Source organism: Talpa occidentalis, unplaced genomic scaffold (assembly GCF_014898055.3).
Source record: "Talpa occidentalis isolate TD23 unplaced genomic scaffold, MPIMG_talOcc4v2.1 talOcc4.4, whole genome shotgun sequence".
Taxonomy (NCBI): Eukaryota; Metazoa; Chordata; class Mammalia; order Eulipotyphla; family Talpidae; genus Talpa; species Talpa occidentalis.
Window position 1 is genome coordinate 126,097,175 of NW_023604295.1, and position 26,174 is coordinate 126,123,348.

Below are 26,174 nucleotides of genomic sequence, written 5' to 3' on the forward strand. Positions count from 1 at the left end.
ACATCTGCTTCAAAGTGGCCACATCTGGTAATTTGGTGACCCATGCCGGTGAATGTGTATAGACCAGAGATATGTTTGTTCTTGCTCTAGCAAAAAAGTAAAAATTACTCTTTCTTCTTCATCAAGTTATCCACTGAGTTTATATTATCATAGAAAAGTCATATTTCTGCATTCTAATCCCAGCACACTGCTGAGCTATTGTGAGATTTTAGGAGTATCATTACCTTCTTTCAGTTTGTTTTCTTATATGGAAAGTAAGAAAACAATGGAGATTGAAATCCTTTGCAGTTTCAAAACCCTATGACTCTATGAACTCCTATCTTATAACTAAACTAAGTATATCCTAAAAATGTTGACTAACTGGAATTCATTTGTAATCAGTTAAAATTTATGCCAGGATAATTCTTTATATTTATAAATCACTTTGTGATTTACATAAATATTCTCTAATTCTATGTTCTACTTAAAATTGTGATCAGACTACAGCAGCATTGGTGTTATCTGGGAGCTTGTTAGAAATGCAGGATCTCAGGCCTCACCCAGGACCTACCTTTTGAATGGGAATCTGCATTTTATCAAGATGCCCAAATGTTGTGCATGTGCAGACTTTTGGCTTCAGAAGTCTGAAAAGTGCTGCTTTATCTCATTTGGAGTCTCACTTTGACCCTATGAAGAAAGCGAAATATTTTATAGGTAAGCAAACCAGGAAAGAAGACTTGGAGTTGTTCACAGTTAGGTATCTTAAGTTCAAAAAACTTATTGAACTTATTATGCCTGTGTCTTACCCAGACCTCTGTACTCTAAACCTAATGCTGGCTTCTTGGTTAGACCAAAGTCAGCTTGTATGTTAGAGACTAACAACTACCCAGTAGCCCACAGGCAGAGGTGTGATTGTGTGACTAAATTCTAGCCAGTAGAATGTGAGTGGAACTGCAAAGTGTTGTGATCCACTTGAAGGAAAAAACAGAAAGGAAGAGAATGTCCCTATGGGTTTCTCCATGCTGCATTACGCTCTTAGCTGCTGGAATAGAAAGCATTCCTAGGGTAAGCTTGGAAATTGTTTTAAAGATGGTGGTACTTTTTTTTAAAAGATTTATTTATTTATTTATTTATTTATACAAGAACCGGGGTACAGGGCAGATTCGCAGGAGGGTGAGAGGATTCACCAGAGACAGAACAGGGAGCAGAACAGGCAGACTGAAGAAATACACTGCTGAGGGGAGCAGCGGGCAAGACAGGAGAGGTCTACTCGCCATGTGGGACCCTCGCTGGCAGGCCGGGATCGAACCGGCACTGCAGAGGCTGCGGACAGCTTCACAGTGCAGCGCTCAACCGCCTGCACCACTAGCGGAGGCCCTATGACGGTACTTTTTTTACACAGGGTGCCTGGCATCAGGGAGGTCCACTTCATTTACTGACCTGAAACAGAAATAAACTTATTGAACTTCAGCCATCATATATATTAGGTCTATATATTAGCACTTAGCCTACTCTAACAAAATTCACTTGAGCAGTGGCATGGAACTTGACATTGTGGATCCTTTGGCCTAATCCTTTCATCTGTTTTTCATCTTTGGCAGCTGGTGATTGATCAGTCGTGGGCAGACATGCAGGAGTGAGTGAATGGTGAAAAGCTGCAGACCTGATGGGCCGTGAGGATGTAAGTGCGTTTGAAGGCTCTCATACCCTTTCCTCCAGGGTAAGGCAAAGGCATTCTCTGCCATTGTTTTTCTGGTTTTACTAAGTCATAAACTAAGTCATAAACTTTCTTGTTTCACAATCCTCTTGGAGTGAGTGCAGGGTTTTTCCCAAAACCTTTAATAATTCAAAACCAATCAAATCAACAGTTATGAAGAGAAAATTATGATCAGAATGGTGGAATGGGATCTGTGCTTAGAGGTATCTCAACACAGGAATTTTCAGTGAGTTTGGGGTATGACTTAGCTGGGAGGAGTGTCTGGGCCTTCATGAAATATATTTTAGAGCAGACAACTGGGCTATTTGCCTTTTTTCTTATAAACTCATTATTGTTAACTCTGCTCACTCATATTTCCTTCTCTCATCATCTTCTTCTTCCTCCATGGATCACTTTGCTTTACCTTCTCTTCATTAGTCACTTTTTATTCCAGTGGGGAAACAGTTTGCCAGAGAGTTGTTGATTCCCAGGTTGGTTCATAATAGCACTAGCAAAGAATGCTGTTCTACCTGTTCCATTTTATTTTACTTAGTGACAGTGGAAGTCATGTCTTTTCACTCCTCATCTATTTTCAGTCCCTAGTGCAATGAATGTGGGCATTGCAAGCATTGTAACCAAAGCTGGCTTTGGATTTTTTTTTTCTGAAGACTTTTGAGACCAGGAAGAGAAATTCACTGTTTGATATGACCTTTTCAGAGTGTGGGTGGGTCCAGGAATTGAGGGAGTAGAAAGGACATCACATACTTTCTGAGCTCTCCAGCTTCTAGAGCTTAAAAACCAGACTCCTTGAACAGAAAATTATAATTAGTGCAGCTCTAAGGATGACTAGAAAAGAGGAACAGGAGGTTAAATAAAAAGGTACGCTCTGAAAAACTAAATGGTGGGTTGTCTTAAGCAGTTTGGTTCAATACTGTGGAACTGTTGTTAGATAATGTCCCATTACCCAAGAGTAGACAGAGGGCACCCAGAAATCTGATGTCCTTTGGTACCTCATGTGGCTCACTAATGAGTACAATTTACAAAAGAAAATAGACAATTAGGGGCTGTAGATCTCTGGAGGTTCCCATAAGCATACATCATTACTGCTCTGGAGTGATGCGTGTGCTTAGAATCAAAGGACAGAAGAGGTAACTTCAAGGCACCTCAGCAACCGAAGAGCCCAGGCCAGTTGCCTGACACAGACCGTAGCTCAGCCTGAAGGTTGCTCATGAAAAGACCTGGTCTTTGCTAGGTTTTTCTCAGGAAAGGAAAGGAGTCAAATTTTGCTAGCTTTCCTCATTTTTTCCCCTGTAGCTCTCATATCTTTTATTTTTATATAATTAAAAATGACAGCATGCCAGAAATTGTTTCCATCTCAAATTGTTGAGTCATTCTTTAACTTTTGATTTGGGGGCCAAGGAAAGTTATGCTAGAGATACCAGAGGACCAGGAGTTTCTCATCCTCTGTACTATTGATATTCTGAGCAGTGGGGTTGTCTTTTATTTTGTAACATGTTTAGCAGTACCCTGGCCCCTCTACCCACCAGATGCCTGTCTCCTTCCCCCCTCCACCAATAATATTGACAATCAAAAACGTCTTCAGACATGGTCAGATGTACTTTGGGAGTGGGGTGGGGTGGGGTAGGGATTTCCCTTGATTTAATCTTCCTCTGAGTTCCTCTGAAACCACTTTAATCATTTAAGCTCATTTTGATACACTTTCCCTCCCTGTGAAATAGACACGGCATTAATAACTCTGTATCCTGAGGAAGTAATATACACTGTAGTGTGTGACTACTTGTGGCTCTGTAAATGCTAAGAGACAATGCCCTCTCCTCAAATTTCTGGGAACCGGGGATCATTCTTAATCCTTGTTAAGGCAGTAACTGAGGAACTCTGGGAGTTTGAGGAGGCAAAGCCTTAGTCATGTAGGAAATGATGAACAGTACTGGATTCTGATTTTATTTGAAGGCTTCATATTCTGCTTCATTACAAAGATACTTTGGATGAAGGATTTATTTGTTTTTGTTTTAGGTAAAAGGGAGAGTGAAAAAGGCAGAAAAAAAAGGCTATTTAGAAGAGCAGTCAGAAATTGCTTTTGGTGGGACAGTCTCTTAAAGTGACTCATTTATAATTAATTAGACCAAACGTTGTAACAAACGTAACCACCAAAAGAAAAATATTGCTCCAAGTATTGCTGATCCTAAAATCGATTTGCAGATAACACAAGCAAGACCAGAGAAATGTTTGGAGAAATCTGTTTTTATTCTAGAACTTTTACCTTTCTGTTCTCTTCAGGAATATGGAAAAGAGGTTATTTCAATAGATGCCCTTTGAGTGATAAAATGTTTTAATATGGTATGTTCTTTTGGTTCTCTTCTAATACTCTGTGTTGGAATGGTGGAAAAGACCATAACCCTTATCTACACCTAAATAATTATATTATTTTAGTAGAAAGCTTCAATTTGACTCATAAGATGGGCCAGTTCAGGGATTAAACTGTCTTGTCAGGTTTGTATGAATATTTGGGAAGGATTCCTTATACAAGAAGACCACTTCAGTGTAGCTGAAAGGTGACGAGCAAAAGAATCTCTACTTTGATAGTGTTTAAATGCGGACATTTGTTCTAGTGTTAGTGTGGTCCTGGGCCTTCAGTGTCAGAATCATCTGAGTATTTGTTTGAAATGTACCATCCTCACAATCATAATCTCTGGGAATGGACCTAATAATCTGTTTTAGCAAGGCCTCCAAGTGATTCTGATAGACAATGAAGTTTAAGAATCACATGGCCAATATGGTTTCTGATATGACATTAAGTGTGTGTGGTTGGGAGAACACTGAGAAAGTATTTTTCCAAGCAATCACAAGATGTATAAGATTTTCTTGTGATGACTTCTTGGATCTTTTTCCCAAACAGTGGTTTAAGCCATTGTCCAATACAGTAGCCACTAGCTACATGTCTTTTTATTTAAATTAATTAAAATTAGAAATTCTGTCCAATTTGGTAACCACATATCAAGCACCTTCATGTGGTTGGGGGCTACCATATTGGACTGACTATACAGACAGAACATGTCTCTCATCAGAAGTCTCATTGCTTTACTCTGTAAGGATCCTACTTGTTGGAAACCCACATCTGTGCTTGTTAAAACAAGACCTCAGCTCATTTAAAACAGAATTATGTTTTGGACTTCTCCATCCTCAGGAGCCTTTCAGTCTGTGAGTGTATCTTGCTGAACATTTTACCTTGCTTCAGCATCTGTTACAGAAAGTGCCGTGGGCCTATCTCCTGACATAATCAGGCACACTGCCTTTAAAATATTTGTCCTTTAATCCAAGACTCTGAGCTGTCTCTTTCCATTTGGTTTCTCCATGCCCTGACCCTCTGTGGTAAAACTTGTTTGTACAAGAGGTCTCTTTTGATATTGCCTAGATCTTGACAAAGACCTGGGGAGAGGTGGCAAGAGACTTTTCACCTACTTTTCTTCCAACACCCTGCATGCCTCAATGAAGGGATTCATAAGAGGGTATTAATTCACAACCTTAACCTCTGTGGTGTTCTCCCTAAAAAAATTAGTCTTTAAAGCTAATTTTTCAACAGGCACATGAATAGTACAAATTTATTAAGTCCTGTAGCAACATGGAAGAATTTCACTTGATTTTTTCTGCTACTAATATTAGTTGCTCACAAATTATCTTAATTAGAACAAATAAAAAGATGTGGGAATAAAGGCAAAATTTTTAAAAGATGTAATTTAAATCTGACTGAACCCAAGAATTTCCTGTGTAGTCAAGGGAATGAAAATAAGGAGTTTATGTGTTAAGAGTATTGCTGGGGCCTCCCCGGTGGCGCAGTGGTTGAGCGCTGGGTTGCGAAGCTGCCCGCAGCCACTGTGGCGCCGGTTCGATCCCCGGCTGCTCCCCAGCCACCGGAGGAGGGTACCATATGGCGCGCAGACCTCTCCTGCCGCCCGCTGCTCCCCTCAGCAGTGTACCTCGGTCCTTCTGCCTGCTCTGCTCCCCGCTCTGGCTCTGGTGAATTCTCTCACCCTCCCGCGCTTCTGACTGTACCCAGTGCATGTATAAACAAAACAAACAAAATAAATAAATAAATAAATAAAACATGCCTCTATAAAATAAAAAAAAAAAAAAAGAGTATTGCTGGATGTGAGGGCAAGGAAGAAGATGGAGGCTGATTCACTTGTGATGGGGCGCATTCCCTGTTCTCTTACTGCCCTCCTATCTTCAGTTCGCCTTTATCTCCTGCTTTTGTCTGCCCCAAATATTGGAGGGAGTGTTGTCAAGGGAGTATTGGTAGCGTTTTGATAGACTGATTCATCATTATGTAGAACTTTCATGTCCATTATAGGATATTTAGCATCCCTGGTCATTGAATGCCCCGATTACTCTGATCGGGTCATTGTGTCAACCAACATGTCCCCACTGCCCCACATTTCCACAATGTGATTGAGAATTTGAGAGTCACTGACTGCTGGAGAGATGAGTAGTGATGAAGGAAAAGTAGGGTTGGAGAAGGTACAGGGACTCTGAGGGGCTGACTCTTTAATTTCTGGTCTGACCTGACCTTTTCTCAGTGCTGGATCTACTTTGGGAGCAGTTTTCTTTTATAGGGACCAGAAAAGTGATATTTTACCAATGTAAAACTTGACCTGAGCCTTGAAATCAGCCCAGATGGGGATAGGGAGTGAGGGGCGATGATAGAGGAAAGAAACTTTCAGCACCACAAGAGGGTAGAGAAACTACTAAGCTTCCCATAGGATCCTGGATTTCATTCTTGACTCACTGAGGAGAAACTGTCTACAGTCTACATGAGAATAAATTGTTATGGTCTGCCTGGGGCAGTGGCCTACAAGTAGAAAAATGCAACAAGGACATTTTAAAAACAGTCCAAGGGAGGTAGGATTTGCCTGCAATTTCCTTTCTTTGGGATTCCAAATAATGGCAAAGTAGCCCCGGAAATGTGAATTTCTGTGTAGGCTATCAAATGGGAGATCTGACATTGTTTTACAGCTAGTAAAGAGAAAACACTTGTAGACATCTTGTGTGGGACTCATAAAAACATCTTTGATTACAAGAGCAAAAACTTTTTCAAATTACTCTAAGAGATGAAAGGCCTAAAAAAAGATACATGACAAAATAAAGAAAACAGAATGTCAGACATCTGACAAGTATGGGCAGAATCCCAGTGGCCCATAGGCAGGCCAGACCTCATAGAGACAGACTGTCTGCACTAATAATGGTTGGTCAGTCTGTATTCTAGTTCTCAGCCATTAACATGGCTCAGCATTTCCATTTTGTCCTCTCCTCATTTTCTCCTGTTCCTATTTCCCTTATCCCCACATCTTAACTGGTGCTCTGTATATATGGACCAAAAAGAAAAAGGAATATGATAGTTTGCAGTAACCTCCATTCTACTGGTCAGAGCTCTTATACCAGGCAACTTGGGGGTACGATGCCCTTTCTTAGTCCAAACAGCTGTGGAGTGGGGACTCAGTGAAGCAGGGCTTCGGTAAGGACTGTTGCCTTGGCAATTTGTCTGGCAGGGAGTAGTGGTAGTCTGATAGTACGAGACCTCTCCAGTATAAGGATCCTGAGTTCTTTTTTTTAACTCAGGCCATCATTCATTGTGTCTTCCTGCACCTTTCCCTTCGCCTCTCCCTCTTGGTCTTAGAGCCCTCAGGATGTTTGTTGAAGGCTAGTAGTTTTTGAAAGTGTTTTTACGGTGTTGACTTGTCTGTTATATGAGTATCCATATTTGTTGTTATCATTCTGACTTGCTTTGCTGCATATACTTTTTTTCAAACTCCCTCCATTTTGTTGAAAATAGCTGCATTTCATCCTTTCTTGTGGCTGTGTAATTTTCGACAGTATGCATGTACCACATCTTTTTGATCCACTCATCCTTGAAGGAGATTTAGGCTGCCTCCATGTCCTAGCAATTGTAAATAATGTTGTTGTAAATATTGTAGAACAAATGGGGTTTTGGGTGATGGTTTCATATTCTGTGGATATATGCCTGAGAGTAGGATTGCCATTTCATATGGTATTTCTGTTTTTAAATAGCTTTCCCTAATGATTTCACCAGTTCACATTCCAGCAACAACTTAATAGGGTTCCTTTCCTTCCACATCCTCTCTAGCACTTGTTCTTAACTTCTGGAACCAATATAAGCAATATTTTGTGGGTTATGTGTATCATAAAGAATAAGATTATTTTCAAAACCTGTATGTTCAGTGACAATTATGAAAAAGCCTGAATCCGTTCTTTTGATACTGTCTCCCAATGCATAATGGTGAGGAAATTGCTAGACTAACTGAAAGGGAAAAGATTTTTTAATATGGGGCCTCCCCGGTGGCGCAGTGGTTGAGCGCTGGGTTGTGAAGCTGCCCGCAGACTCTGCAGTGTCAGTTCGATCCCCGGCTGCTCCCCGGCCACCGGAGGAGGGTCCCACATGGCGCGCAGACCTCTCCTGCCGCCCGCTGCTCTCCTCAGCAGTGTACTTCGGTCCTTCTGCCTGCTCTGCCTCCCGCTCTGGCTCTGGTGAATTCTCTCACCCTCCCGCGCTTCTGACTGTACCCAGTGCATGTATAAACAAACAAACAAATAAATAAATAAATAAAACATGCCTCTATAAAATATATGTTAAAAAAAAAAAAAAGATTTTTTAATATGGATATCTTTTTTTTTTGCATCTGTGATTTTCTTAGCCCCCCATGTATCCCACAGGAATAATGGCTAGGTGGCTGTCTAAATGTTGAAACGTGTTTTGACATCTTTGACAGGTGTTGTTCAACAGCTGGTTTTGTAAGATTCCAGTTCTGACAAAGGAAAATAACTTACTACTCTAAAAATAATTCCATATTAGGTGTTGTCATTTGGGGATTACATCCTTACAAAGTAGGCTAAACATGTTTTATATAGTGTGTTTTGTTCACTTATCCCTGATTTTGGAGAGCTAGTTTCACTTGAACCAATGATTGAGTGAGACTCTACAAGGGAATCATTCTCATATTGCAGAAGATTCTGTCCTTATTTAAGATTTCACATCAGCGTAAGAACAATGGTCCCTGCTCCCTAGCCGCACACAGCTGTGAGTGGGGTGATCTGTGGCACAAACAGGCCATCATTTCACTGACTTCATTTAAGAGCCTCACTTCTTAAGTGGCCTGTTCATGGTAGTGCGACATGCAGAGAATCGGTTAGTTTTTCCTTAGAGAGATGCAGTTTTTGTTGAAAGAGGCAGAAGACTTCAGAAATGCTTCTGCAACTGTCAGTGGAGGAAAGAGCATAGTGTGTTACTGAAGGGTGATCAGGATCATCTCTCTCACCAGCTGCTGACTACTGAGGTGAATAGAGCAGAGATGAATCACTTGCTTGTTTCTCTTCTAGCTCTGAAATCCCTATCCCCTCTATTATAATTTAAAAATGAGAAGGTGAAATAAAGAGTTGTGTGTCCTATTAGTTTTAACATGTCTGTTTTCTTCTGAACAAGACTATTTGTGGATAACCACATGTTGCCAGGTTAAAATAAAACAAAATTGTGTTTGTTATGAAATCAGGAATTCACTTGCAGTCCCTCCTTGAAGATTTACTATAGCAGTAATAAAGACATCTGCTCTCCAGAGTGTAAAGGATTTTTTCTGAAAGATGACTGAGAGCCCTGAATCTTGGAATTTGTCTTATCACAGGCCACTCTCTGTGAACTCCCTGGGGATAAATTTGCATGAATGGCAAGGAGTTTGGACACAGATACTGTGGGTAGGGCTGAAACGCCCAGCCTCAGTGAGCTGCCTTGTCCTCCCATGAGCCCCAGGAAGGTTGATTCCTCCTTCTCAGCCTTTTCCCTCCTGAACCCATCATTAAAATTTAGCCTTTGCCTTTCAAGGAAGAAAAGCTATACCTGATGTAGTATATATCTACAAATAGACCAATTTGCATACCTCCCTCAGAAGAGGCTTTATGGACAAGAACAAGACAGACAGGAACACACATTCCTTGATTATCAGAGGATGTCCTCTGGCCAGCTGTGAGCATGATACTTGTGAGCATGTAGGACCATGGTACTTCTGGGCATGGTATTTCCTTCCCATGTTCTCTGTTCAGCCAGAGTTTTGCATATAGGCCCGTCAAACTTGCTTGCTGGTGAGGTTATTGAATACCATAATTACAGAGCTGGTTGCATCAGTTCTTGAATAGCCATCCTCTAACTGCCACTTGTACCTCCTCTAACCACATCTTTCTTTGAGGTAAGCACCTAGAGATACATTCTTCTCCTTCCACCTGTGATTATGAAAATAATGTTCATGGACACATGAACATGTCCTGGTATATCTGCTCACATCAGAAATTCACAGCATCTTTTCAAGGCCACTCTATACAACCTTGAGCACAGATGCATTTTCTCGACATTTTTCGCCCCTCTCAGGTAAAGTGAGATTTATCATAGAGAGCAAGTGCTATGACTATGGTTCTCATCATGAAGTATATGACAGTTTTCCAAGTCCCAACCAAGAGGCTTTTTATTCCAAACATCATTTAATCAAATGCAACATGACATTGACAGGGTTGTGTGGGCAAATCTTTGGAGTTCATTTAAGTGGACTCTGCCCCATATTAATTTTCAGTTAAAACATGTTTAGCATGTATAAACCTGCCAGTGTTCTCAAATAATGGTGATGCTTTACCGGCAGCTCTGCCTTTCTCTGATTGTGGAGCTGAAAGCTTATCAATGTTTCTTTTGTCCATCCTATTTAAAATGTGGTTTTCTGTATCTCGCTCAAAATCTATGTTAGATGTATAAGTTTGCTGTCTTAAGACTTAACTTCTTCTGCCCCTTATCTCTCTCTCTGCCCGTTCTCCATGTTCTTTATTGTTTTATGCACAAAATAAGACTTAAATTTTTTCCCTACTTGTATTGCTTTGCTAGCTTGCTCTGTTGGCTTTTTAATTATTAACATGAATTATTATTTCATATGTGTGTGATTCTCCTCAAATTTGCCCTTTTTTCATAAATTAATTGTGAGGAACATAAATACATATGTTTGGATTCTTCTGCATTCTTTGATTATTTATATTGCTAATTAGACCCTTGGTAGTTGTCTAAATTATGTGGTTTTTGCCTCTTCTTACCTGAGACTTTTGAGGGAGATATTTAAAATATTTAAAAGGAGGGGACATTACAATATATTGTTCTTCCTAGATCCCAATTTGGGATAGAGTTAGGCAAATAAAGGCTTCTCCCACCCACAACACACATACTACTTTCTTTGCCATGAGTACTGATGGAGGGGCAGTGCCCACATTTGAGTGTGTTTTTGAGAAGGGAAAGTATTAAAAATAAACTATGAGACTGAGTTGCACTAAGTCGCTTATTAATCATTCTGAAGAGGAGGAAGACATAGGACCTCATCCACCTGTCCGTCCTACAGAAATATTCATAGTTGAAAGAAGCAAGAATTACAACCTCTGAGCAAGTTGGTGTTTTAACTATTGATTTTCTTTAATGTGAACGTCAGTATAAACAAAGCAAGTGGAACCAGTGATGTATAGCAACTTAAGCGTTTGACTCCTTTGTTGATATATGTTAGGTCAGATATTCTGCCTCACCTTCATTTTAAAATAAACCTCTCATTTCCTACCTTGTGGATAATCAAACTTTTCTCCTGCTTCTAGAAGCCCACCCTTGTTCCTTAGACTTTAGGAAGAACTGATGTGATCGGGCACTGCATAGGAAAGATAAGCGCTCCTCTGAAGGTTTGCCCCTGAAGAAGGAGAAAGGACTTATGTCTTCTACCTTCAAAATGGCTGTGGTAGTTAGATGTACTCTCTTGACACTCAATCTATCTGGGGCTCAACTCAATCTATCTGGGGCTCAATGCTTGTCTTTTGTTCAGCTGCAACAGAAGCAGCTAAGTGTTGTAGATTTTCTCTTCCCAAGAGTGGTAGAGATTAGGGAAGAAATGTTCCAGAAGGCTGAGAAACCCAAAAAGAAAAGACCAAGAGGTGAAAGTCCTATTTTACAATTCTGCTCTAGGTTTTCCTGGTGCTTTGCTTCTTTGGGTATTGGAGTGGGAGACCATGTTTTGAGACTAGAGAGTATGAGGCATTGGGAATATTTGTCACTTACTGAAATATTTTTTTCCTTTAATTACATGTGTCTATCACCAGATAAGACCGCCATAAGCATGGACGATGTCATGCACTTCCCTTACATTCTTTATATTGCCTGCACTGTAGGAGGCACATGAGGACCCTATAGTAACGGGAAGTTTGTTGTATTGTTTCTCTGTCATCTCTTACTCATTATCTTTACCTTCATTTATGATTCTTATTTTTTATTCAGTAACCACTTGTTTAGTTCTCCCTAGAGTAGCATTTGTTTTTCTGTATAGCTCAAATTCTGTATGCCTCCAAAGCAGTCCATGGTAGGATTCATTCGGCCACATTGACTTTGTGTTGAGCTAAATTTTAGCTTTTCTCTTTAACCTTGCAAAGAGCCTGAAAGCTCAGAACATGAGCCCTGCTTTTGATTTCTTTCCCCTTCACTGCCTGAAAATAGAAGGGGCCTCTGTTATTCTCTGTCAGGTCTCGCTTAAATCATTAATATGGCTGCAGAGGAATCACCTCTTTGTATTGTGCAATCTCATAATTGAGAGTCGCCCCAATGCCTCATAATCAGTAACTTACATTGTTACTTGATTTCTCTATCACACTGTTGAAGTCAATGTTTTCATTAAAGTGGCTCTATTCCATTGTCCTAGTTGTTTCGTGTAATTTTTTTTCCCCGGCCAGACCCATTTCTTTGAAGGGCAGGAACAAGACCTAATTCTCATGTATCCTTGGCCACCCCTCTTCTCCCTGTAGACCAAGCAAATTAGGTGAGCCGTAAATGTTTTAACCTAATTAAGCCCAATTTATAGAATTCAGCAGGAAGAAATGCCCTTCATAGAGTAGTATCTAACCATACCCTAAGAGGTCATCTGGCTTACCACCACATTTTTGGATTGATTTATTGATTCAATTATTTCTTAATCCTCCTCTCCCTCCTTCCCACCATTTTGTGCCAGACACTGTGTAATGATCAGGAGCTCTTAAAGTGAATATTTAGACATGGAGTGTACCATCAAATGGAGAGGGTATACACTAAACAAATAATTTGAAGTACATAAAATAATAATAAAAAAATCTCAAGATAACTTAAAGTACTGAGAGCTACAAAAACCCATGATGGAAAGCTGCCTTTGGGTCCAAGGAAGCTTTTATAAGGATGTGATGTTTTAAACTGAGGTTTATCAGCCCAGTGAAGGCATGTGACCTGTCAGTAGTTCATGTGAGGCAGAGCTTGTCATGTAACCAGGATATCTACTCTGTCCTGGATTCATTCCTTTGAATTCCATGAGAATACTGTGAAAACAACTTAAAATGCTTTAATCTTTGTGAATTTCATCAGGTCCCATGACTTAGCTATTACAGGAATAACATATTTTGATAATGCACCTACTACGAATATTTTGATAATAAGAAACCTTATATTTTTTCTGCCTTGCTACTTGTGAAGCAGTATATAATATTTTAGTAACTTAATCCTTCTAGGGTAGTTATTGGCTCCCTTTCATTAATGTGTCCCAACTCTGTGATAGTTTGTCCTTCATAAATCTAAGTTTTTTACTGTTTCCCGTAACTCATTAGGGTTTCCTTTTAAACCTTATTCTACAAAATGGCAAAAAATTAAAGTCTCAAGATTTATAGAAATTGACAGTGGCCAAAGGTTAAGTGATGAGTAAGTAAGGACTTTAATAAAAATTTAGAATAAACTTCAAAGGCCCTCTGAAATGAACCTGGGGGATAGAGACTGGAAAGGAATCTTTTTGTTGTTTTTTTTTTTCCTCCTCAGACAGTTGCATACCCGTTAGCAACTTCCAACTGGCAAAAATAAAGAGAACACCTCTTTACATATTTGCTCACAAATTGTTCATGTAATATGCATGGGAAGGATCAGGGCAGTGGAGATAAAGTCCTAGATAAGGTAGATAGTGCATTAGAAGGAAGCCCACTTAACTTGTAGATGCAGTGGGTATTCTGCATCTAACTTGTACAGGTAGTCATGTGTTAGAGAAATATCATTCTACATTAGTTTGCAGACACAGTAGACACAGAAAATGTGGATTTGTTCAAATCACATAACTGGTTAATGAATTCTCGAACTCTGAAATTGCAAAAATTTTATAGTAAGGCTATTTCTGGGTGGTACTGGTTTCATTAGATTACTCACTGGAAAATATTTAGAGCATGCTTGTCATTAATACCCCTAACCTGCAAGTAGAAAAGCATTAACAGTGATTATGAAGTTGGATGTATGGTATTGCTAACTTGGTAATAGTACTGATTGATTGCCTCTATGTTGTTAGTGTTTTGGAGGACATCTTGGCAGCATACAAAAAAAATATAAAAAGGCATACACTTTGGCCCAGCAAGTCAACTTCTAGGTCAGGAGAAGGCAGTTGAACAGCTGTTAAAAGATGCATGCACTGAGATACCTATTGTAGGTTTGATAAGAAAATACTAGAAATGGGCAGCTCTTGTTCTAAGACTGTCTCTGTCTATGCAGGTGTGGTTTTTTTTTTCCCCCCACAATTTTCACACAGCTTTTCCTTTTAAAGGCAGCAGCTCTGCCCTCCTTTCTCCTTTCCCTAATAAACCTGTCCTTTTTTAAATGTTAAAAAAAAGAAAATAATAGAAATGACCTAAATATTTAATAAAAGACTTTTTAAATAATAGTACATATCTACTGTGGAATACTGTGAAGCCATTGAAAACAATAGTATAGTTCTTTGCTTTTATGGAAAGATTTCCATAATATAGTAGTAAGTTAAATTAATTCTGATTACAGAACTGCATATGAAACCATTTATAAAAAAAGTTTGTAAATATACATATGTATATATGTGTGATTACAAAAGGAATATTTAATAAAATCTTTGCAGTATTTTTTCCAAGTGATTTTTATATTCTGGCATTTTGCTGTGTAATTTCAATATTTATATAATGAATATGTCTTTTAAAAATCATATTTGAAATATTGTCCCTATTGATCAAGTATTTATAACATCATCTAAATATGGCTGTGCATTGAATGACTGAAAAAGCTGAACATTGTTTCTGTACATCATCTATTAAGTTCAGCTGTATATCCACCATGACTCCAAGTGATAGGATTGCAAAGGAGTGTCTTTGTTCCTAGGAGCTTAATGTCTAGAATATTTTCAAGGCATTATGGTATCTAGTAGGTGTGAGTTCTGTGGCATGTAATATGTGAGTACCTGTCTAGGAGTGCTTTTATGGTGGCATATGTGTTCAAATTTATCATTTTCCCTTGAGTGTTTACCCAAATCTGAGAGGAAAATCAATACATGCTTCACATTGAAAGAGGTATTCCACAATTTTATGGATCTTCTGACCCATTAAATGAGTGTTGGCATTATTTATAAAAGGAACTAGCAATTTCTTTCATTGACAATCCATTAGGTATCCTAAACATCTGCAATTTAAATCTGGTATTAAGGACAATGAGTCATTTTTCCATGGCAGTGTTGGAAAGAGAATGCATTTTCTAGGACAAAAGGTCACATTGAAAATATAATTAGTGCTTAGTCATTTCTTAAGTCAGTTTTTCTTCTTTGACATGAATGTTTTCTTCTAACATCATTATGTTTTTTTGGCATTAGAAAATTGCAGTCTGTTGATCCAGTGCATAAACAATAGCCAGGAAACTTTTAAGAGTTTTTGATAATTTCATTAATTCTCTATTATCTTCTCCTTATTTAAAGCTATCTTAATTTTCAGTAGGCTCGGAGAATAATAACATCTGTTTGCAGCTGCTTATACATATTCTTTTGGGCAAGAAGGTTAGGAACCTGTGGCCTAAAGAATTGGGTGTAAAGGATGAGGTTTAAAGGAAGCTGCTTAGTGAACTTAAATCTTTAGTGAAACCTGCCTTTCATATTCCCCTTTAGTTTTATCATGAGTTTGTACTATGGGGAATCTTTGGAAACATACATAACTCAGAATATACATACCACCAGTAACTTGAAGTAAATTTCATATAAAACTTACTTTCACAGAATTGAATTTCTGTCTAAAATCTGGCAACATTGTTTAATGTCAATTCATTTCCACAAAGATTATCAAACCCCTTTGAATTCAAGAGAGAATGAGTGGACTTTTTGAGGACTTATTGCCAGTTGCTCCAGATGTGTTTTAGACTTACTGAAGGTTATAGTTTAGTTTGTGTTTCTCCTCTCTTGGCCTGTATGTGTATGAGTAGGTTGTGGTTCTGTCAAGTGAGTAGGTCAGTGGAGAGAGGGAGATCAGGGTGTACTCCCTCCCCACTCTGGAAGATAGTAGTTACATTTGGTTGTGGCATTTAAACTGGGTAAGGAGGTGAGGCAGTTGTGAAACAGTGAAAAGTGGTAGGACCAATGGTTTGCAGGACTCACTGGGGTCCCTTAAGTTTGTCTTACCAAAGTTGAGGTAACAAAGGTGGAAAACTGGCAATGAGGAGACGGTAGTAAGAACTTCAATTAAGAATTGGTTCGTGACTTTGGAGTTAGGGTGGAGGAAAGGACTGAGAAGCCAGAGATTTGGAAGGATCATCTCTGTGGATGCTGGATTCATGTAGAGTTGTGTCCACAGGGAGCCAGGATCTCAGATCTTCCCAGTGTAAGGGAGAATTTGATTTAGTATGATTCAGAACTCTGTGTTTTTACAGATGGAAAGAAAGAACAGTAGTCTAGATGTGGTAAAGTGAAGCATTAAGAACACCCACCCTACTTCTAAGCGCTTTGGCTTAAGGAATATGGAGAGAAAATAGCCACAAAATGGCTGTGTGTGGGGAGTAGTATCCTGAGGGAACAGCAAGTTTGCAGCTAGAATAGGAAGGTGGAGGAGTATTTGAAGAGGAGACCAAGAAAATAGGGGATCTTGCTGATGGCTGCCTGTGATTCCAGTGGGCACAGGAAAAGGGCTTCAGTCACCAGAAAGGGGTGGGAGATACGGTCACAGAAAGGAATGAAAGGGGTCATATAGCCATTAAAGTTGGAGGAATAGGAAATGAATTGGGAATCCAGGGAGAAAAAGTGTGATGAAATTAGTCCTGATAATTCCCAAGACTATGAAAGAGAGAGGCCAGTATAGGTATTGGAACGCCCAGTGTTCTGAGTCTCCAGACAAACTTCTGCTTGAGGGTAATCTTAATCCAACCACCCAGGACTTCTGACCCCAGCCAGAGGAGGGGCTTTCTTCATTCCAACCACTGAGAACTCACCCTTCCTCCTTTCCAGGAGAGTGTGAAGAGCCGTAGAGAATCATGGAGGGCTCTCTTGCTTTATTCAGCTCTGTGAATCACTTCACTCATTTTACCACATGGACAATGTTGCCTTTCAGTGTGTCATATTTCTGCAGATTACTTTATCCTTGACATAGAGCTCCTCCTCCTCCTCCTTTCTTTCCCACTTACCCATCTGTTTTGCTTAGTCTGGACCGACGAAAACTGCAATGCATGCCAGTGTGAGGACAGAGCATCTGCCATGTGCCCTGTAGGGCTCTATTCAATTAAGATACTGTCTGTAGAAGGGCACTTGGTCTAAAACAAGGGATCACTTCTACAAACTAAGACATTCCATTCTATCTTCTAGGCAATCCAAAAGGGATTCTGTAGTATTACCCAAATTAAACCAAATGTATGAACTGACCAATAAGTGATCTATTTTGGGAAAATAAGTTCGTGTTTAACTCTTGGTGACCTGAATTTAAAATACAAAATGAACTTGATAAGTCCTTACTGTCTCCCATCAATAGATGTTGCTGTCTTTTGTTTCTTTATTCTCTATGCCACAGTCTCTTGATGTCTAAACACACTCATAAAGAGATCCGGAAAGATTTGCCAAAAGGACCTAACTTAAATTCCAATCCCTCTTTGTGGAATCCTGCTACTTTCACAGGGAATATTACACAGAATTGACATTTCATGAAACATTTCAGTTGTTTTAACACTTCACTTCTAAATGCCTACTTTGGGTATAAGGGAACTTCCCAGATAAGAATCAAAGTTTTCAAAACAAAGGGAGGAACAAATGTGAATATAAAAGTTGGTTTGAGAAGGAAATATTTTTTTCTTGTGAAAAATTACAACATGTGGTTAGGATTTTAGCGATGGACTGTGAAGCAGGGGAAATATGATGAAATCATATGTCTTCCTTTCTTACAAATAAATCAATCCTATAAATCACTTACATGGCATGTAAATAACAAACACAGCCAAAGTTCACTTTTTGGCGCTTTCCTCCAACTTCTCATTGCTACTTATATGTATATAGCATAATCATGATCACAGTGCAGACCCTGCAAGATCCTGAAAGCCCTGAGGTAACAAACTTAAATCAGATGTCTGCCAGGCTGTAAACTTTTGGGAGGCAGGATCACACCTTTTATGTCTTACCCATTGACTTGGGATATTATATCAGCCTTTGGGATCTCCTAGATGCCAAACCACAGTGATGCATTCCTTAAATAAAGATATATTCAATGTGTATTTGTTGAATCAATAAAATTGTTGTGAATGCATTTTTTAATATTGTGTAACCTTTTCTAATTTTATGGATGTAAGCAATCCAAATGCTTGAGTGTGTATAAGAATATATACAAATACATACTTATGGAGGTACACACACACACACACCCCTGACCCATATGATCCTTGCATATACAAAGAGACAGCCTGGCTGTTAGCTAACATAATTTTCAACTAGCCAGAATGTTGAATTTCCCAGCTAAAGTAGGTGCAGTAAATTTAATATAAATGTATTTTGCCAGTTTTCCATCTTTTGCCTCATAGAGGAAGCAATCCTGTTTAGAAAAATTGTGTCTTAGGAAATCATAAAATCGGTGCTCAGGAAAGGGAACACGGCATCTTGTTTTCTGGTGGTTTGAGCCTAATCTTTTCCCCTCTGATCTAGTTTTGACATTTTAAAGCACTAGTTAGTATAGAAGAAACTCAATTTCTTTTCATGCTTGGGAAACAAGTTCTTTTTTCCTGAAAAAATGAAAGGACCTCAATATAGGTGCATATTCTTTAATTAAGAGCCTCTATGATGCGTTTAATAATTCTTCCATCTTATTTCTAACAAGTTGTTTTATTCATAATGAGGCCTTTTTTTAATGAGAGTCTTTTTTTTTTAAAGCCCATATGGCATTCATGTAGTTATGAATATTTCTATGGGGCATTCTAGGAATAAAAATATTTTAAAATGAAAATTGCAAAACCAGCATGTGCCTATTTCTACATAGTTCAGCTGCTTTCAAGTCATAAAGTGGGTGGGATCACACATTTGAACTTTCCAAAATAATTGTAGGGTTATTAATACTTGGCAATTTTGGTTCTGTACACAAGTAAACAGATTGTTCTGGTGATTCTTCTATAATGGGTAAATATATTCTCTAAGTTATGTGTTACATATTCAAAACAACCATAATAGCTATGAAAAGCTACTCATTTTTTTGCTTCATTAGTGCCTCAGTTTTTATTGTGATCATAATTCTTTACATATACTGTACTCCAATTACTTTACTATTTGGTAGTCCGGACATCATACTCCTCACTGGATTTTCACTGATGTACTTTGACCCATCCCTTCTGTGAGCTAAGGACTTTGCTGGAGTTTGAAATGTCATTGACATGACACTGGGACAACCACCAACTTAATTCCTTTTCCTATCTTTAGTGTTTTTTGTGACTGGTGAGAGGATGATCCCTTCAATCTGTTCTGTATTCCCAAATTATTTTTCTAGTATTTAGTCTATTTAGAGCTTATTTTTATACTATATTTCTAAAATGGATTTTAAATGGTTTGCAGAAAATAAAATTAGTTAAAGTTTAAGAGTGGCATGAAAAAAGAAAAAAGGCAAGGTAATGAAAATAGAACTTTGAATGAAAGTAAGAAAATCACAGTTCATAGGCACTGATACTCTTGTGCCGCGGACCAGCACAGCAGTAGACGATGAGGCCACCTCAGGGTTGAGAGAAGCGTGCAGGGTGGTCAGGGCGTCGGCGAAAGAAATGACAAACAGACACACTTCAAGAGTGAAAATCTGAGTGTAATTTTCTCTAAATTTGTGACCAGTATATATATGTTTTCCAAAAGCACAGGAATGAATATCAAGGAAATTAGCTTGCTCATGGGCTCAGTCTACCACTATCAGGGAGGTGATCTACATAACAAGCAATGACCATTATAGAAGAAAGAAGGAAGTTTAGAAAGACAAATAAGGGATTAAAGTTTGTAGTTCTAGAAAGACGGGGAAAAGATTTTTAGCATTCTTGTAGTGGTTCTTGGTGGTCGTTATCTATTGATAAGCTTTTGCCTTTTCAGGGAACTTCTGTTGTACTTCCTCTGCTTCAGGCTGTTCTCCCCCCCCCCCCTCCGCGCGCTGGTTGCCCAGCCGGATCTAGGGACCGTGGCGAAAGCCATTCCTAAAGATCACTGCGGGGGGAGGTGCAGCAGGTAGGGTTTTGCTGTTCTTCCCCTGCGCGCTGGTTGCCCAGCCGGACCTAGGGCCGGTTAGCCCTAAAGGTCACTGCAGGGGGAGGTGCAGCACTCTTGCCTTTGAAAGGGCACATATGTAGCTTTGGGCTTTTGCAGTGGCCATTTTGAAGGGATCTTTGCTCCATTTCATAGTATCCTTAGTATAAGAACAAACCACTTACCTTCCCTGCTTTTATAGTTTTTTTTAATTAAAAAATTTCAATTTTTTTAATATTAAAAAAATCAGAATTTTTTTAATATTAAAAAATCAGTATTTTTAAATTAAAAAATTTCATTTATCATACATAGAATAGTAATTTTGTATATGTAAAGTGTAAAGATTAAAATACTTACCTCCTTTGCACTCTCTTCCTAGCTTAAAAATAAAATAGAACATTATCACTTTCTTTAAAGTTCTCAGTGCACTCTCCAATTGCATTCCCTCTTTTCCCCTACCAGTTATAACTAGTATCCTAAACTCTGTCGTTATTTCTTGCTGTTTTTTAGTTTTAACACCTATTTACATATCCTTACGCAAAAAAGGAAACACTAATGTGCATATTTGCCTGAATTTTCCTTATTGTGCTCAGCATTGAGATTCCCCTGTGTTGAAATTTGTACCATAGTCCATTTCCACTTAGGTGAATGCGTCCTGTGCACCCATTCATTCCTCATGGACAGCAGTGTTGTCAGTGTTCCTATTTATGGTTCATGTCTCCCTTGCCTCTATCTTACATAGATGCAAATGTGTGAGATGCACATACCTCAGACTGTAAGAGGTAAGTCAATTGCACGACTGTGTGGCCAAAGATTTGACACTCCTGTGTTTAGGCATGATGTGGTAAAAAGGAAGACATAATGGAGGAAAATCAGAACCTAGGATGGAATACCATGGAGTCTCACTATATTTCCACCTGACGAGGAGGCCCATGGAGGAGTCTGGAGGAGTCCTGTGAGATGTGGAGCAGAGGGATTTGGATTGTAAATAAAAGGATTTGTACTGAACTGACCCTTAAGTTCTTACAGAAAAACAGACCTGACTTGATCTTAGTCAACCTAAATCAACAAATCCTAGGGCCTTCCCGGTGGTGCAGCAGTTGAGTGCAGTGCTGTGAAGCTGTCCGCAGCCTCTGCAGTGCAGGTTTGATTCCCGGCTGGCTAGGGAGATCCCACATGGCGTGGTAGACCTCTCCTGTCTCACCCTCTGCTCCCCTCAGCAATGCCTTTGGTCTGTCTGCCCGTTCTACTCCCTGCTCTATCTTTGGTGAATTCTCTCACCCTCCCGCACCTTTGGCCTGTACCCCAGCTCTTGTATAAAAATAAATAAATCTTTAAAATAAATAAATTAAATAAATAAATTAAAAACCCTACAGGTGCATGTTGCCTCAAACGTTTTCTCACATTATTGCTGAAATAAAGGGAGGTCCTGAAGGAGTAAGGTTAGTGTCCTTATCTGCCTTGTATCCCATATACCTGTGTATATTGTCTGAAATTTGGCAACATAATATATCCTATTTTTATATAACCTGACAAATTTCCTTCCCTCAGGACAATAGTTTTCTCTGATGATACCCAGCACCATCTACCTTCAACTTGTCTTTCTAAATTTATTTTCTTTCCTATAAATGCCCATGACTGCTTTTTGCCCATTTTTTTCTCTTGAGGCTCAGTACCACCCATCATATGGCTTGAAGTGCTCCTCTTTGGGGGCACTGGGTAATACCACTGGTATAACAACTATCGTAGGTCATTACTAATGATCTCAAAGCTATTTTCAGATGACTCAAGCCATTGTGATCACCCCTGATAGTCTCAAATTCATAGGGATCCTCCAGTGACCCATGTATGTATGATGTTGTGCCTGTCTTCTAGGAGGCTTGCTATCTTGGGACAGCAGAACTTATACAGATCAGGCGTGAACAGATAGTGTAAGGCAGGCTTTACCAAGATGTCAGTCATCTCTGTTAAGCAGCCCGGCCTGGGTAGTTGCAGGACTGTGGCAGATCTATTACCAGCGATCTCCCCACATTTGTGGGCAGCGAGCTACAGAAGCTAAATTTAAAGTGAATTCTCTCTGGAAAAGACTTAGGATGCAACTTAGGAGGAAGTGCAGTGAATACAGATAGAAAGGGAAAAGATAATAAACCATGAAGAATGTTTATTAAATAGAGAGCATGGTTTAAATCTCATTATAACATTTCATTACAAGGACTAATTCTCTATAACAAAACAATGTCCAAATCCTGGCAGGCAGGCCTCAGAAAAAGCTTTTTGTTGATCTGAGAACAATAAACTCTTTGCAGTGAATGCTTTCTCTCTGATTCTTGTTCACTTAGTAGCCATTTGTCATTAGAAATAGATTGTGCTCTGAGCTGGAGATGGGTACAAGGGATCCAGGTAACTACAGAGACTCTGAATGTTCTGATGCCCTCTAAAAAAATAATAAAATTCAACATTTACTGCCCTGAGGGAAATTTGTTCTCTCTCCATTTGTTCTCTCTCCATTTGTCCTCCCTCCTTGTTACCTTGTTACCTTATACTATGTTGAGGCCTTGAGAGGGCTGGAATTGAGTACTTTCTATGTCCCAAGTTGGTTAGGATCTGTAAGTTACTGCAGGTCCTCAAATGTCATATCATTACAATGTAGATGAGAAAAAAAATAACCCATGTGTTATGTGAGGACCTGCTTGCTTATATTTTGGCCTAAAGTTGCAATTTCCAAGAACCTATCATGGATGTTAAATCAGGACTTAAGTGTATTTTCTCTTGAGGACAGGCCTTGTTAAGAAGAACTGAACGCTCTAGTAGCCTTCAAAAAGGCTACTTTTCCCATCCCTCTGCAGGAAGCAGGAGGGGACTTTTCTCTGAGCCTCACTGTGGGGAAGACTGGTAGATAAATTCACAAAAGTGTGCTGTCTTTGTTAGGGGGAAAGGATGTCCTGAGATAATCTCATACAGGCTTTGTGGACTCCACCCCCACTCCAGACTAAAGCCATCAGGACATTGGGAAAGACAAATCCCATCACCACCAAGGGGAGGGTGGCTGGGACCTGAGGGTGGAGTTGGGCAGCCAGGTTGGATATAAAAACCAAACACGTGGGCTTGCTCGCTCTCTGGCTCGCGATCGCTCGCCTCCTGGCTTCACCGCTCCTAGCTGGCGGCCAGCTCTCAGAGCGCCATTTTGGGATTCCTGATCGGCGGATCGGGTAGGACTCATTTAAAACTTTGTCTCCCACTTTTCTCCCAGAGCTGTACATTTCCTCATTTCCCTTTCCTTTGTAAATAAACCTTTTATTAACCTTTCACGTGTGCCTGCAGTAGAGCATTGATAAGTCCTTTTTAAGCGCGCGGGTGAGGACCCACAGTCAGGCACCCCGTTTTGTATCGGGGTTGCTCTACAACATCTTCTCCTGCTCTTCTCCCATCCCTCCATGAAGGTTTGAACACTCACACTTGTCCACACTGAGCCTTGAGCAATTCGTCAGTTACAATCTTGCTTTTCCTGCCCTGGTACTAGTTCTCTGAGGAGGATCTGTTCTATGCAGCTATCTTTTCATCTGTAATTTAGAGAACAGTTGGAGCTGTGACCTTGCTTTTCTGACAGATCTAATAAGATCTGTTGATTTTCAGTTCAACATTTTTCCTGATGATATCTTCTAAGCTCCACATATGCTGACCAGAAACCCAAAAGCTCAATTCAAGGATTTTCATAGGAGGAAATAAACCAGTATTTTAAAACTTGTCAACAAAATACCAAATCAAAGCCACTATCAGTTTTTTTGAAAGAATATTTAATCCTGTATTGCCAGACACATACTTTCTAAGTAGGTCTTTAGGCGAATCCTGATTATAAAAGGAATTCCAGTAAATGGAATGAGGCCAATGCAGATAAGAATGATCATTAAAATTGATACATATTTATTGTTCTGAATGTGACACTGCTAAAAATCTGTCAAGTAAAATATAGTAAGACCTCAGAATAATTAGAGAATGAGTTATTTTGGTTAAGGGAAATATATTCAGAATTAAGCTGAAAACTACCTGAGTTTTAAGCCTTACTAAAAATCAGTCTAAAATGAGGGGCCTCCCGGGTGGCACAGCAGGTTGAGCACAGTGCTGTGAGGCTCTCTGAAGCCTCTGCAGTGCAGATTGGGTTCCTGGCTGGCCAGAGAGGTTCCCACATGGCGCGAGACAGACCTCTCCTGTCTGACCCACTGCTGCTCCCCTCAGCAGTGTATTTCGGTCCTTTTGCCTGTTCTGCTCCCTGCTCTGTCTTTGGTGAATTCTCTCGCCCTCCTGCACCTCTGGCCTGTATCCCAGTGCTTGCGTAGATAAATAAATCTTAAACAAACAAATAAATAAAAAACAATTGCAGACATTTAATAAATAAATTAATTATTAAATGATTAAGGGTCTCACAAGGCCACAGCATCATAATTCCTGCAAATCAATGACTATGCCAAATCCAGAAAAAGAAGACAAAGTATACAGTACCAAAGCTTATCCCACAAAGTTTTTTGCTCCTGCTTTTTGCCAAATACCCACATATGTTTGGTTCCTTTTTTGTAGGCCACCTTTTAAAAAGTAACAGCTTTTCTGAGTTTCATATACCATACAATTCACTCTTCTAAATTACACAGCTCAGTTTTCAGTATATGTACAGTTTATGCATATATATAATTTTAGCACATTTTCAGCATTGCAGAAAGAAATCTCATACCCAGTAGCAGCTACACCCTGCCCTTTTACCCTCAGTCCCTTTGAACCACTAAGTAGCTTTCTATCTCTATGTCTATGCATATTCTGGACATTATTGTGAATGGATTCATTAAATATGTAGCTTTTTGTGTCTGGCTTTACTTGCCCATAATGTTTGAATTTGTATTCATGTTTGTTTATTTTTATTCATGTTTGTTATTTACTATTCAGAAATATTTAGTGTTTCACAACAAAGCAAAAACGGACAATTATAAATCAGACATCCTGAAGGGAAGGAGAAGGGAGAGGGATCAGAGAGAGGGAGGGAGGAGCACAGGGGACTGAGGTGATGGTGCACAGGTGCATTGGGGAGGAAACTCTATAGGGACTACACCTGAGGGGGTGGGGGGGAAGCAAATATTGTTTAAAAATTAACAATGATGTAAAAAATAAAAAAATTAATATAAAAATATTTAGTGTTTCACTCATGTTGTAGCATGTATCTACTTCTTTTATCTCCATTGAATATTTCAGTGTTTGGATATGTTTTGTATATCCATTCATCACTGGATGGACATTTGGGTTGTTTCCACTTTTTTGGATATTTGAAGAATAATGTACCGAACATTTGTGTAGAAGTTCTTAAGTGGATATGTTTTCCTTTGTCTTGAGTATGACAAGGAGTGAAATTGTTTGGTCATATGGTTGCTCTGTTTATTTGTTTGAGGACTTGCCAAAATGTTTTCCACAGTGACTGAACAGTGTTATATTTCCACCAGCAGTGTGTGAGAGTTCTAACTTCTCCACATCCTTGCCAATACTTGTTAATACTTACTTTCTGATTTTAGCTGTTTTAGTGGGTATAGTTTTGCTTTGAATTTTGATAATGACTAATGATGTCCCTTTATGTTGTTCTAGTTACACATAGACACATAAATTCAGAACCTTGAGAGCAAAGCAGATGAATAATTAATTTTGACTGGGCTTAAAAGGTGAGAGATACTTTGAATTTTGGGGTCATTTAATAATACTAGTGCTTTGCTCATCCTCATTCCATGCTACCTCGTTCCACCGAGATCCTTCTTCCCGAGTGCCTATGTCATGTTTACTTTTAGAGTCATAAATAGAGCAAATTCAGCTCTGTCCTCTGGGAGCTTATATATCAATAGCCTTAATCAAATCACCCTTACAAAATGGCATGT

At 39.2% G+C, this 26,174-nt stretch overlaps 1 protein-coding gene across 1 annotated transcript in view; it reads left to right on the forward strand.

The window, feature by feature from the left end:
• Nucleotides 1-26,174, forward strand: part of TMEM108 (transmembrane protein 108) — a 233,458-nt gene that overhangs the window by 6,563 nt on the left and 200,721 nt on the right. The window contains 1 exon segment of the mRNA XM_054701012.1: nucleotides 1,581-1,699. The gene's annotated coding sequence lies outside the window, so the exon portion shown is untranslated.